This window comes from Heptranchias perlo, chromosome 40, assembly GCF_035084215.1.
Source record: "Heptranchias perlo isolate sHepPer1 chromosome 40, sHepPer1.hap1, whole genome shotgun sequence".
Taxonomy (NCBI): domain Eukaryota; kingdom Metazoa; phylum Chordata; class Chondrichthyes; order Hexanchiformes; family Hexanchidae; genus Heptranchias; species Heptranchias perlo.
This window is the reverse complement of record NC_090364.1, coordinates 12,211,687-12,226,907: the sequence shown is the minus strand read 5'-3', so window position 1 is coordinate 12,226,907 and position 15,221 is coordinate 12,211,687. Positions and strand designations below refer to the sequence as shown.

General features: G+C 46.5%; 1 protein-coding gene across 4 annotated transcripts in view; it reads left to right on the top strand.

The window, feature by feature from the left end:
- The first annotated feature begins 7,982 nt into the window (after positions 1 to 7,982).
- LOC137305692 (suppressor of cytokine signaling 1-like) overlaps positions 7,983 to 15,221 on the top strand; it is a 68,128-nt gene continuing 60,889 nt past the window's right edge. Inside the window, exon 1 of one of the 4 annotated variants that reach the window (XR_010958737.1) lies at positions 7,983 to 8,401. The gene's annotated coding sequence lies outside the window, so the exon portion shown is untranslated. Of the gene's footprint in view, positions 8,402 to 8,458; positions 8,482 to 15,221 lie in introns of those variants that run through there. The other 3 variants (XR_010958738.1, XM_067974601.1, XM_067974604.1) reach the window with 3 other exon arrangements.

The following is a 15,221-nucleotide window of genomic DNA, read 5'->3' as shown; positions in this document are numbered from 1 at the left end:
CTTGCCCGATTTTAATCACAACACCATTGGCAGCCGTGCCTTCAGCTGACTAGGTCCTAAGCTCTGGAATTTCCTCCCAAAACCTCTCCGCCTCTCTACCTCTCTCCCCTCCTTTAACCCTCCTTAAAACCTATCTCTTTGACCAAGCTTTTGGTCGCCTGTCCTAATATCTCCGTATGTGGCTCGGTGTCAAATTTTGTTTGATAATCGCTCCTATGAAGTGCCTTGGGATGTTTTTCTATGCAATTTGTGGTTATGTCTGTGTGTGCATGTCTGCCTCTATTTGTGTATGTGGATCTATATCTGTGTGTTTGAATCTCTGACTGTGTGACTCCGTGTCTATGTGTGTGTCTAAAGCTTTGTGGGGTAGATTTTGACTTGGTGCGATAGCGTAAAACAGGAGATGGTGAATCAGCAGTCTGTTTTACATCTCGCCCGATTTCTATTACTATTGACTTCAATGGAAATAAAAATTGGGAAAGATGTAAAGCGGGCTGCCAATTCCCCAACACCTGTTTTATGCTGTCGAACAAAATCTACCCCAGTGTGTGCGTGTCTAAGTGTACATATGTGTCATATCTGTGTGTGCGTGTAACAAATGTAAAGTACGCACCAGATATTCACTCAAGTTTAGTATCACCAGTCACTCCTGTAAGTGGACCTCACGTCCCTTGTGACCCGGAGAGTACTTTTACCGCCCAATAGTTACACAATAGTGTGACCTGGGGGGCTGTAATAATAAGACCCCCTTGTGTGTGTGCTGGATACCGTGATCTTGCACATATCCTATGTGTGTTTCTCCTATCTTCTGAAAGGCAGATCAATAAGCACTCTAGTGGGACAAGGCCAATTCCAAACCAACAAGCCTGTTTAATTTACAGGAAACATATGACTGAACATTTCATTTCTACTCTCTTAGGTACTATTCTCCTCTCCCCCCCACCCCCCCCCCCACCATCTCTAACCCAACACTTGCCTTCCTACTCTCCTGCTGCCGTCCCAGGCTTGAATTCCCCTTGGGATTAACCCACAGCTACCCACTGTGCCTCTCCTGGCATTTTCCAAAGCTCCCATTGAGGCATCCATCACTGCTTCCTTATGAGCAACTGCCCCATCCTCCTCTCTCGCTGACCTTCCCGTCCAATGAGCCTGATAGAAGCCAATCTTGCCAACTTCCTTCCGGTCCTGCCCACCCTCCCACTGCTGCCCTTTTGGACTCTGCCAATGGATCAACAATCACCACTCCTCTCCGAACTTGCAATACTTTCCACCACCTGCCTCGCCCAAACCGCCATTGTGGTGGTGTGGCCCTTATCACCAAATCACACCCTACTCCTCTGGTACCTTCTCCTCCTTCAAGCATCTCACCTTGTTCCACCCTTCTCGCTTCTCCCTTAAAACCCTCGTCCTTTACCACCTTCCTAAACTCCCGAGTTTCTCACCAAGATATCTTCACTCCTTTCCTCCCACTGAGCGACTCTTCATCCTCGGTGATTTCAATGTCCATCTCAACTCATCATGCCCTCTCTCCTCCTGCCATCCCTTGACATCTCCCTCCATATAAACTCTCCCAGCCACCCTCCCCACTTTGCCATCTCACGTGGCCTCTCTATTCCCATTGTCTCAATCACAGATAAGGCCATCTCTAATCATGTCCTTGTGAACCTCTCCACTCACAGCCCCCAAACCCCTTCCAACCCCACTTCCTTCTGCATCCGCCCTTGAAAGAAACTCTACTGCAAGTAATTTACAACGACACTTTCGGACTCCCAACTGTCTAGCCTTTGGATCTTCTTTCACCACGATACCTCTGCAGCAGTTGATCAGCTCAATCATTCCCTCACCAGCTCTGATGCCTTTGTCCCCTTACACTCTCCCACCCGAGTTGTTCCCTCTGTGACGGCCACCAACTTTGCTCCCTTAAGTCCAAGGGGCGCAGACTTGAACGTATCCGGTGCACAACTGGTTTAACCATCGGGCCTTGGAATGGAGAGCAAGGCCCGATAATACTTAATGTGGTCCAACCAGTGCTTATCTGGTTGGACCACATTAAGCACTATCGGGCCTTGCTCTTCATTGCCAAAACTGTTCACTACTCCATGATCATCCTGGAATGCAAAGATAACTTCCAGTTTCTTTTCTTCACTACCAACTGTCTCCTTAAACCCTTCTCCCCTGCCACCTCCCACAAGTGCGAGGAGCTCATGGACTTCTTTGTCACAAAGATTGAGACTATCCGTTCAGCCGCCCCTGCTGCATCCCTCTTGCCCCTTGCCCACCAAGCCAAGCTTTCCCCAAGGTTTCCCTCTGCCCAAGCCTTAAACTCTTTCCCTAGCTTCTCTCCTATCTCCCCTCATGCCTTCTCCAAGCTTAACTTGTCCACAAGACCCACCTGCTCTCGACCTCATTCCCACTAAACTGCTGACCACCCAAATTCTCTTCTTGGCCCCCATGCTAGCTGATATAGTAAATGGTTCCCTCTCCTCAGATACTGTCCCCCTCCCTTTCAAACTGCCATTATCACCCCCTCCTCAAAAATCCCATGCGACCCCTCTGTCCTTGCAAACTACCAACTCATCTCCAACCTCCCTTTCCTCTCCAAAGTCCTTAAAAGTGTTGTCGCCTCCCAAATCTGTGCCTATCTCTCCCACAACTCCATGTTTTAATCTCTCCAAACAGGTTTCCACCCCTGCCCCAGCACTGAAATGGCTCCAATCAGTCACAAATGACATCCTATGTGACCGCAACCATGGTGCACTATCCCTCCTCATCCTTCTCTACCTGTCTTCAGCTTTTGACGTAGTCGACCACACCATCTTCCTCCTGTGCCTCTCCTCCATTGTACAGCCAGAGAATTCCCTGCAATGGCTTCCTTTCCCGCCCCTGTACCATTACCTCTGGAGTTCCCCAAGGATCTATCCTTCGCCCCCTCCTCTTCCTCATCTACATGCAGCCCCTCGGCGACATTATCTGAAGACATACGTCATGTTCCACATATAAGCTGGTGACACCCAGCTCAACCTCTCCGTCACCTCTCTAAACCCCTCAGTTGTGTTATCTGACTGCTTGTCCGACATCCAGTTCTGGATGAGCTTCAATTTCCTCTAGCTAAACATTGGGAAGACCAAAGCCATCGTGGCCTCGCTCCTCCGTATCTCAGTAAACTCCTCCAGTCCTACAGCCTTCTGAGAACTCTACGTTCCTCCAACTCTGGCCTCTTGTGCACCTCCCACTCCATTCCTCCCAACATTGGCAGCCTTGCCTTCAGCCGTTTAGGTCCTAAGCTCTGGAATTTCCTCCCATAACCTCTCCTCCTCCTTTATGACTCTATTGAAAACCTACCTCTTTGACCAAGCTTATGGTCATCCCTTCTAATAGTGCTTTCTTTGCCTCAGTGTCGATTATTGTCTGATTAATCTCCTGTGAAGTGCCAGGGGCTGCTTTTTTTAGGTTAAAGGGTTATATAAATGCAAGTTGTTGTTGTTGAACAGAACACAGTTTTCCGTGAAATTCAGTCTATTTCCTATCAGTGCTTGTAACATCAAAAATAATCAATTGCACAAACGTAGCTTTTAATATGGGCCTGGCTTCACTTTACAAGAAAATATTTGCAGAACTGACTGATGCTAACTTTAAACAAAGAGTTTACTGCCCGTCTGTTTAAAATCTCCAAATTACTTTGTCCATCCGGAGAGAGCCAAAAATCATCATCTCTGTGCTGAGGATTGGCTCATCATGCTGTCAATCAAACCTGCCATCTTCAATGAGAAACATCCCCCATTCCACTTACATTGCCTGTCCAGCCTGCGCTCAATTAAAGAAACCAATTCAATATTACACCTGCGAATATCACTAGGAGTTGTTGGAATACGTTAACGATCCCCACTCATTGTCTCAAACTGATAGGTTACCCATTAAAATTGTTACCCATATGTCCCTTCGCTACAGCCCATCATACCCCTGACCACCCTTTGTTTCAAGGCCTCCAGGCTTTTTTCTATCAAGCCATAAAAGTAGGCGGGACCCCTGAGAATTCACCCCTTAAATTATGAACCTGACTTTCTATCAAAATTATATTAGATCTTAAACCAAAATCTCTTCCAGGCCAACTAGGTGAAGATCTCAGAACATGACAGTATGTGTCTGTGTGTGCATAGGTTTCCTCATTTGATTGCCAGGTTTGTTGCTCTGGGTGAATGGGGGAATTAGGTTTTATCCCCTCTTTTAACAATTTTAACTGTATCTGTGCCACAATCAGCCATTAATGTTACTTACCTTCTATAGAAAAATTTCACAGTGAATCTAGTCCTGGACAATTCCATAGAGTTTCACAGATGCATCAGGTTGGATCTGCAGTCATATAAAACTATACAGCTTCCCAGAGCGAGATTGGGTCCTCGATGCCCCAGGTTGATGTGGCTACAGCACTCACGGTTACTTGGCTGGGCCTACATAAAATTCTCCTTGGGTTGGAAGATCTGGTTCTATCACAATGACAGCATGTAGTGACATCATCGCAGCAGCAGGTAGTGACTTTTATTTAAATTTCAAAATATACTTTATTTCATAAAATTTAAGGATGCACACAGTTCAATGTAAATATCACAATTACAATTCAAAACAATACAATACAGATCGTACACTCTCCGATCCCATCATTACAATTCAAAACAAAGTACATATCTTCTTGCATTGTACACCATGAATTAGGAGGGGTGGCCTTACATGGTGTCCTTTCCCCATTGAGTCTTTGCATAGGCCACACCTTGCCTCAGTGCGTCCCACAGCACTTACTCCTGTACCTTGGGGTGTGCCAGTCGGGGACACTCGGTCGTGGACAGCTCCTTCAGCTGGAAGACCAGCAGGTTTCGGGCGGAAGACCATCATCACCGAGATGACGGTCTTCCAGCAGCAGTTGATATCTGTCTCGGTGTGCGTCCTGAGGAACAGTCCGTAGAGCACAGCGTCCTGTGTAACTGAACTGTTGGAGATGAACCGGGACAGATATCAATGCATCTCTCTCCACACCTTCTGCGTGAAGAGGCAGTCCATCAGGAGGTGGGAGACAGTCTCATCCCTGCTGCAGCCTCGAGGGCAGCTCACAGTGGGGCTGAGATTCCGTGCGCATTGGAAAGACCGCACTGGGAGGGCCCTTCTCACCACCACCCAGGCTGCATCCTGGTGCCTGTTGGTCAGTTCTGGCGACGAGACGTTCTGGCAAATGGCTTCGACCGTCTGGTCGGGGAACTGCGCGATCGGATCCACCCTGTCCCTTCGCTGCAGGACTCCCAGAACGTTCCACTGTCTGCCAGTCTCGCGGTCGAAAGGGTTCCTCCTCGGGAACTTCTCCATCTGGGACAGGTGGTGGGGTACGGTCCAGGTAGTGACATCATTGCAATAGCAGCATGCAGCAACATTATAATGTTGGTAGGAGGGGAATGGGTTAAGCAGAATGCGGTCCATATAGGCAGCCTAAAAATGTTTCAATTGGTAAAGATTCAAATACTAACACCAAGTCCCTTGCTGTCCCCTTGGGTTGAAACTTTTTGTCTTGTCCAAACCAAATTCAAACGGGGGCAGAGCAGATACTGAAATGAATCTGATAAGTTCTTTACTGCGCATTAATATTCATTCACATGACTCAAGATGGTCCCAGGTTTTATCCCTGGCCCTTAGCTGAGTTAACTGATCCCAGCTTAGAGAGTAGTGGGAGTCACTAAAACTGGGCCCAGCTCCCCTGGGTCAGGCAAGGGGAAAATCGGCCAGGGTTTCTACACCTGGTTGCTACGCAGAGCCCCCTGCTGGAAGTGTGAGGACAGGATCAGGCTCAGCAGTGATGCCAGATAGTTTGCTGGCACTTACAAACGTACAAGATTTGGAGGGGGCTTGACTGGGTAGATGCTGAGAGGTTGTTTCCCCTGACTAGAGAGTTTAGAACTAGGGGGCAAAGCTTTATCACTTACCTCTTTGTTTTTGTGATGTAGATGTTAGCTCTCTTTCTTTTTCTCTCCAGTTTGTCTGCCCTCACCTTTGTTCCTGTGCAGATGGTGTTGACTCCCTCACTAGGGAGCAGCCCCACAGGTGCAGATCGTCCTCCAGGGCCTCACCCAAGTGGTCTGTTATTGATGTGTGAGCCTGGACTGTGAACATAAGAACATAAGAAATAGGAGCAGGAGTCAAGATAAGGGGTCGGCCATTTAAGACTGAGATGAGGAGGAATTTCTTCACGCAGAGGGTTGTGAATCTCTGGAATTCTCTACCCCAGAGGGCTGTGGATGCTGAATCATTGAATATATTCAAGGCTGAGATCGATAGAGTTTTGGACTCTAAGGGGATCAGGCGGGAAAGTGGAGTTGAGGTCGAAGGTCAGCCATGATCTTATTGAATGGCGGAGCAGGCTCGAGGGGCTGTATGGCCTGCTCCTGCTCCTATTTCTTATGTTCACAGTCCAGGCTCACACATCAATAATGACCACTTGGGTGAGGCCCTGGAGGACGATCTGCGCTTGTGGGGCTGCTCCCTAGTGAGGGAGTCAACACCATATGCACAGGAACAAAGGTGAGGGCAGACAAACTGGAGAGAAAAAGAAAGAGAGCTAATTAACATCTACATCACAAAAACAAAGAGGTAAGTGATAAATCTAGGGCTCTCATTTACACACACGGCTTCTGTGGAGGTGGCCTCAGCACCCCAGGTAGGGAGAAAGAAATGAGAAAGACTTGCATTGATATAGCACCGTTTGCGTCCTCAGGACTTCCCAAACCCTTTCCAGTCAATGGATGACTTATAACGTATAATCACTGTTTCTGTGCAAGTAAACACAGCAGCCAATTTGCACACAGCTGGTCACCCAGACAGGAATGAAGTGATTGATCAGTTAATGTGTTTGGTGTAACTATCTCTGTAACCTCCTCCAGCCCTACAACCCTCCGAGATCTCGGCGCTCCTCCAATTCTGGCCTCTTGCGCAGCCCCGATTTTCATCACACCTCGATTGGCAGCTACGCCTCAGCTGCCAAGGCCCTAAGCTCTGGAATTCCCTCCCTAAACCTCTCCGCCTTTTAAGAGGCGCCTTAAAACCTATCTCTTTGACCAAGCTTTAGTGCCAATATTGCCTTCTGCGGTTTGGTGTCAAATTTTGTTTGATAATCGCTCCTGTGACGTGTCTTGAGACATTTTCCTACGCTATATAAATGCAAGTTGCTGGTGGTGGTTTTGGTGTTGGCCCGAACTCAAAGAAGAGTTCTCCTTAAGTCGTGCCATGGGATATTTTACATCCATCTCAACAGACAAAGTTTTTAACGTCTCATTTGAAAAACAGCACCCCTGACAGTGCAGCACTCCCATTAGTGCCGAGCTGGACTGTCAGCCTGGATTACGCGCTGGAATCCTGGAGCGGGGGCTTGATTCCACAACCTTCTGATTCAGAAATAAGAGCGCTGCCAAGCTGACAAAAAAGAAAATCAGGTTTGCCACTCATGATGCCTACCCTGTGCCCCTGGCTGGAAGAATAGCTGTTTGGACCCTGCACTGGTAGGCGACTGGTGTCTGTACCCAGCAAGGGCGAGTGGCTTGCGAGGAGGAGAGGGGAAAAGGAGATGGGGGGAATAAAAACTCGAACTAAACAGACAAATAAGCAGGATTTATACGGGGCAATTTTACCAGCTTTGGGCAGGGAGCTTGGCCTGTCAGTATGGCACACAAAGTACACTGGGAAAACATGCTGACCAACTCCAGATTGATTTTCCAACCGGATAACCATAGGTAACCCATGCCCTAAATTTCTGAAAAGTGCATCTAGCTGGGCAAAGCTCCCAGTGGGAGCCAATGCTGCAGAATTTTACATTCGGTATATTTTCAAGATAGTGCATTCAGTAACTGGACTGAGCTCCAAAGTGACCCCAGTCTGCATAGATTAAGGAGGAAGAAAAAACCTTTTTTGAGACAAAAGAGAGTGGAGGCTGCAGCTCATGTAGGAAATTTCTGTGGGTTTAAGGGTTAATTAAAAAAAAATAAGACGCTCGAGTGAGTGACGTGTGTGAAAGTGAAACCAGGTTGAAATTTCCTGGAAAGACTACGCGTGGCGGGGCTTCTGTGAAATGAAGGAGTGAGAGAGAGAGAGAGAGAGAGAAGGCGGCGCTTCAAACGACTTGCGAAACTGACGGTCGGGCAGCGCTCCAGAAACTGCCACAGAAGCAGGTCGAGAGGCCGAGCCCGTCCGGCTCAGCGGCCGGGGCCACAGCACAACACTCCGGACACATAGGGGCAATGCTCCGCCAAACCAGCGCAGCGTCCGATTGTCCGATCTGCTCACCCAACAACCCGAAGTGGCATTGCATGCAAACCTTTCAGCACTCGAATGATCCTCCCTCCCCCAGTCCCTGAAACATCTGCAGGGCTCGGTAGGTACTTTTTAATTTTGTGATTGTTGCATTGAAACCAGACAGGGTGTGAAAAGAGCAACATGAGTTTTATGAACAGGGTGAGTAAACTTTTCAAAAGACCCTGTTAATTCTGCTGCTGACTTCCAGTTAAAGCGTGTTTTTTTTTCTAATGCTTATGTTTTAAACAAATTTTTGAAGACTATTCTGGAAAACATCTAAAATTTAATTTGCTGTCTTTTTTTGCATCAAACGTTGCAATAAGTTCGAGGTTGATAAAGGGGGCAAGCACAGCCCGTGTTTCATGGGAACTCAAAGGTATCATTTCATTGCTGGCACTGGACAACTCTTTCTGTTGCACGAACAGAACTAAACAACCTCCTGTTCAATTATTGTTTATTCCGACCAAATCTATTAACAAAAGACATTTTTACAGGTGAAGCAGAGTTTCTACTGTGATAAAACTTCAAATGCTGGCAAAAGGCAGCAGATACATCAGCATCTGTAAAGCGATAGAGGACAGGTTAACATTTTGGTGTAGTCCCTTCATCAAAACTGGAAGATAAGTGAACCTCTTTATTGGGCAGAACTGAACAAAATAGTGACTGATCTCCCAGTTTCCAGGTCTGGCCGTGGGATCTCTATCTGAAATGTTAACCTCTCCCTCCCCTTTTCAGACGCTGACATGCTCCGTGTATTTTCACTATTTTCTGTTTTTATCTCCCATGGCGGGTCGAGGTTGTTTTAGCGTGTGAACGAAAACTATTCATCTAAAGCAGAGGTTTTCAGACTCTGTGTGGGTGCAACTTGCAACCGATTCCAGGACCCCCTGCAAGTACTGACACACTCCCCGGGACCCCCGCAAATGTTGACAGACTCCTAGGAATCCCCTGTAAATATTGACATGCTTCTGGGACCACTTGCAATTATTGACACCTTCCTAGGACCACCTGCAAATATTGACACATTCCAGGGGTCCCCTGTAAATATTGGTATGCTGCTGGGAGCCCCCTGCAAATATTGTCACGGTCCTAGGGACCCCCCCCCTTAACTTCCAAAAGATGCTGCCCGTTATCCAAAGGAAAATTGTGCAACAGAAAATGATTTTTATTAGTGTACAGCAACAGGAAAATGTGCAGTGAATCAACAGATACGGAAAAATCAGATAATCTTAATGACCTCAATGACCCCTAGGGTCTGGTTATCTCAGGTCGAAAGTCTGTGTCCTAAACCCCTGTAATAAGGGCGCCAAACACAGCCTCTGCCAAGAGAAGGCTGAGTGGGCTGCCACCTTTTGAGATTCCACCAGCATTCCAGCCATTAGCAGAATTAAAAAGTCGATAGAGAAAATTCTGAAGGAAGAAATGATAGTTCAGTCTGTCCCCAGTCATTGTAATTCCGTGTCTGTCTGTTTGAAATCACAGGCTACTTTCACCACGGGTCTTTATGTGCTGGTCTGAAGCAGCAATGTCAGAGCGTGTTTGGAACAAAAGGGATTAAACAGTCATTAATTAGTATTTTGTGCAAAAGGATTAATTCTTTCTATGGGAACAGGAACTCTGGGTTAAGAATATTTAAAGTGAATCGAGCCACAACGGGGCTAATTTTAACTTTGACCGATAGTTTAAAACGAGCGATTTCTGAACAGCCGCCCCTTATACATCTCTCCACTGATTTCAGTGGAAATGAAAATAGGGAGAGATGTACAACGGGCAGCTGATCCAATATCGCCCACTTTACACTTTTGCCCAAAGTTAAAATGACCCCCAGCGTGTTTGATATGGATTGTGTTCTCGAACTTTTGGTGCATATCCAAGCCGTCTCTGATCGGATGCCTGGGCTGTGTGGTTCCTCTGCTCAATGTATCTGGATTTTTCTTTCTCCAGAAGGCGCTGATCTAAGCTTCCGTACAAGTACTTTCCCAATGATAATTCTTCATATGTGAGCCTGCACGGTGAATGTAGGCAGGCTATTTAACACACGGGCGGGAGATCACCCTGACTGGATATTGCCCACACACAGGGACCTTCTAGTAGGGGTCACTAGATAGCAATTACCACTGGGAACCTTGGCCGATCCCTCTCTACCACAGGGAGCTGAGGCTAACTGTAGCACCTGCACAATCGGCTAAACTGAGAACAGCTAATTCGGAATAGATCGGGGATCGAACCTGGAACCCTACAGATGATTTTGGACTATAGGAGTGCAGCCAGCCTCAAACATGCGGGTCTCTCTCCAGCAGCTGCACTCGTAATGTAAACAAGCCCAAGTTCCAGGAACCCATGGCATCATAGATTCATGAAAATTGATATGTAGTCAGTTGAGAGCAGATGTATAGCATGTTTGCTGTGCAGGTTTACATGCTTTATGTAAGAGAGGTGACTTACTTGACTGATGCAAGAGAGGTGACTTACCTCATGCAGTTTAACCTGAAACATCTATTAGGCTTCTAACTATTGATTCAGCCACCTCACTGTCAGGACCTCCTGATGCCAGATAACACTGTTCCAACTTTCCTGTAAAGCACACATTTGTTTTCCTGCATTTCCAAGATGGTTTGCTGCATTTTGACCTGGCCTGACCACAAGAAGGTGTAAACATAGAAACTGCTCCAATATTTTGCCACATATTAAAGAAATACAATCGTCCCAATTAGCTGATACCAGCAACTCACATTAACCCATGAGTGCCATTTCTCAATGGGCCTGTGCTTTGAGAATTGCTGGTTTGGTGATGTGCAGACCTGGTCTGTTCTGTTTCAGACACCCTGCAATGACTGCAATCTTAAAGGGACCTCCAGGACTTACATCTTTCTCTCGCCTTACCCCTCCCTTTTCTTCCCCTTCCTTATCCTCCAGCTCTACCCTACACAAACTCCAACCCAGCCAGAATTCCCCTGCTGGTACTCATGTTTGCAGGCAGTCCCACGCACCCATCACTCAGTCCTCTCTGGCTCCCGGTCCCCAGCGTGACATTTGATGATTCTTATCCTCATCCCTTGTCTCCAAATCCTCCCCTGGCCTTGCAATCTTCTCCAGTCCTATATCCCAGAATGCACAATCTAACACAAGGCAAAGTTAATCATTTGTTGTTAACTTTGACTTTTGGAAAGGTATCTTGACAGGGGACTGGGATTGAAAGGGTCCCCGGCCATCAGAGCTAAACCTGACCTGGGAGCGTTTGATGCCGACACTGAGCTATAACAATCAGACGATCCTGCGTATCACGCGCAGAAAGTGATGTTATCTTTGATTTCAGGCTATGTGACAGTAGGGTTGCTACAATTGGCCTAAGAACGTTTGGGCTATGAGGGGTTGGTGGCAGTAGGGATGCCAACCCTCCAGGATTGTCCTGGAGTCTCCAGGGCTTAAAGATTAATCTCCCGGACACTGCTGCGAGCAACTGGGAGAAAAATCATAGGGCATTAAAAATGGTGTGTTTTTAAAAAAAATTTCTTTGAAGACTTTTGTTTATTAGTTATAAAAATATTGGAGATGGGGTGGGAGAAAGAGGCTATTTGACTGGGCAGGGTGATTGCTAGCAGGAGGTCATGTGATGAAACAAAAAAGGAGTATGCCCAGCCAGAGTTGGCAACCCTAGGTGGCAGTACGGAAATGAGCCAGTGTTGCTCCTCATGATTGCTATCGAGTGATGCTGGCTAGGAAGTGTTTGTGTGCAGCTGTCCAAAGTGGGCTCGATTATGATGTCCTCCATGCTGATACTTGCTGTCTAGACACACACACGTGGGTGAGGTGCCAGAAGACTTGCCATTGCCGGTGGAAATATACCTCAGCACGAGTCAGCAGATTCAAGTCAGAAGTGGAGAAACTGGAAAGATAAATAGTGACACTGAAGCAGGAAAGATTCCACTTCCCAGTACTGACATCCCTCACTTTGTTAAAAGCCATTATTAGACCGCAGGGGTGCGGGCCACCCTGCTAGCCGTGTACCGTTAGGGGATCCCCATCCCAAGCACCAGCCTCCATTACTCTTAGTTGAGATTGATAGATTTTTGTTAGTTATGGGTATTAAAGGTTACGGAACCAAGGCGAGTAGATGGAGTTAAGATACACATCAGCCATGATCTAAATTAATGACGGAACGTGCTCGAGGGGCTGAATGTTCCATTTCTGTCCCTATGTTCCACCTTCACAGATTTGTGCACGTATAGCCCCATGTTTCTCTGTTCCTGCACCCCCTTTAGACAGGTTGAGAAAGCGGTTAAAAAAGCATATGGGATTCTGGGCTTTATAAAGAGAGGCATAGAGTACAAAAGCAAGGAAGTTATGTTGAACCTTTACAAAACACTGGTTCAGCCACAACTGGGGTTTTCTGTCCAATTCTGGGCACCGCACTTTGGGAAGGATGTGAAGGCCTTAGAGAGGGTGCAGAAAAGATTTACTAGAATGGTACCAGGGATGAGGGACTTCAGTTATGTGGAGAGACTGGAGAAGCTGGGGTTGTTCTCCTTAGAGCAGAGAAGGTTGAGAGGAGATTTGAAAGAAGTGTTCAAAATCATGAAGGGTTTAGATAAAGTAAATAAAGACAAACTGTTCCCATTGGCAGAAGGGTCAAGAACCAGAGGACACAGATGTAAGGTGATTGGCAAAAGAACCAAAGGCAACATGAGGAAAAACTTTTTTCTGCAGCGAGTGGTTATGATCTGGAATGCGCTGACTGAAAGGGTGGTGGAAGCAGATTCAATCGTGGCTTTCAAAAAGGAATTGGATAAATATTTGAAGGGCAAAAATTTGCAGGGCTACGGAGAAAGAGTGGGGAATGGGACTAACTGGATTGCTCTTATAAAGAGCTGGCACAGGATGGATGGGCCAAATGGCCTCCTTCTGTGCAGTTACCATTCTATGATTCTATAACAATACATTTATTTCATCTTCAGTCTCTTGAGACCTGGCAAAGCAACAATCCCTGTCAGAGGAGATGAAGTCTTTCTTTCTCCTTGAGGGTTGTGAAGGTGGCTTGGGCTGTCGCCAATCAATTCTCAGTGGCACAAATTCAAAGGTGGCACAAGAAATCAGAACGGATTGATATATAACCAAAAAATGATCTCTGGGTTTCGATGAACTGCTTTGAGTTAAGCAGAACTGTGAGATAAATCTTCATGTTCTTGGAGAAATTTTTAAATAAGAGCAATTTGTTCCAGGATATAAATAATCCAGGCAAACAGAGCAGGCAGGGAAAGGTTCGTTTGAGGATGTAAATGGAGACAATTTGACTATTTTTGGGACACTTCCCCTTGCGGCCCTGAGGAAGCTGAGATTTATAACTGATGAATTTCTTCAGATTATTGTTTTTCTGAGTTGGAAATTTGGAGCTGAGCCAAGTTTGCATTTGGTAACTGTCACTATGTGTGACCCAGAAGAACTGGATTGGTGGAGATATTAAAGTCCGACGGTGTGGAGCACTGAAATTAATACCATTGAAATCACAAGGGGTTCTCTTCCCTAAAGAACATTAGTGAACCAGTTGGGTTTTTACCACAAGCCGATAGCTTCACAATCACTTTTACTAATACTGGCTTTTGATTCCCAGATTTGTTTTTTAAACTGAATTCAAATTCTCAAACTACCTTGCTGGGATTTGAACTTGCATTCCCTGGATTATTAGTCCAGTAGCATAACCACTTTGCTGCCATACTCCTAAAGTATTTATTATCTGGCTGTTAGTGGCACCAAGTCCAGCAGTACTTGTGTCCTGCTCCTTCACAGTGAAGTGTACGTCAATGCCGAGAGATGACCTGATAAAGGACTTGAAAATTATGAAGGGGTTCGACTCGGTAGACGTAGAGAAAATGTTTTCACTTGTGGGGCAATTGAAAACTAGGGACCATAAAGATAAGATAGTCACTAATAAATCCAATAAGGAATTCAAGAGAAACTTCTTTTACTCAGGGAGTGGTGAGAACGTAGAACTCGCTACCACGTAGAATGGTTGACGCGATCAGTGTAGATGCATTTAAGAGGAAGCTGGATAAGTACATGAGGAAGAAAGAAATGGAAGGATATGCTGAGATGAAGTGAGGTGGGAGGAGGCTTGTTTGGAGCAAAAACACCAGCATAGACCACTTAAATATCGGGACTACCAATGCCATTGTCTTCAGTCCTCACCACAAACACTATTCCCTATCCACCGACTCCATCCCTCTCCCTTAGCATCCTATTTGATCCTGAACTGAGCTTCCGACCCCACATCCTTTCCATCACCAAGACTGCCTACTTCCACCTCCATAACATTCGCCCCTGCCTCAGCTCATCTGCTGCTGAAACCCTTATCCATGCCTTTGTTACATCTAGACTCTACTATTCCAATGTTCCTGGCCGGCCTCCCATCTTCCACCCTCTGTAAACTTGAGCTCATCCAATACTCTGCTGCCCATATCCTAACTCGCACCAAGTCCCATTCTCCCATCACCCCTGTGATCGCTGACCTACGTTGGCTCCCAGTCCGGCAATTTCTCAATTTTAAAAATTCTCATCCTTGTTTTCAAATCCCTCCATGGCCTCGCCCCTCCCTATCTCTGTAACCTCCTCCAGCCCTACAACCCTCCGAGATCTCTGCGCTCCTTCAATTCTGGCCTCTTGCGCATCCCCGATTTTCATCATTCCACCATTGGCGGCCATGCCTTCAGCTGCCTAGGCCCAAAGCTCTGCAATTCCCTCCCTAAACCTCTCTACCTCTCTCTCCTCCTTTAAGACGCTCCTTAAAACCTACCTCTTTGACCAAGCTTTTGGTCACCTGTCCTAATATCTCCTTATGAGGCTCGGTGTCAAATTTTGTTTGATAACGCTCCTGTGAAGCTCCTTGGGACGTTTTACTACGTTAA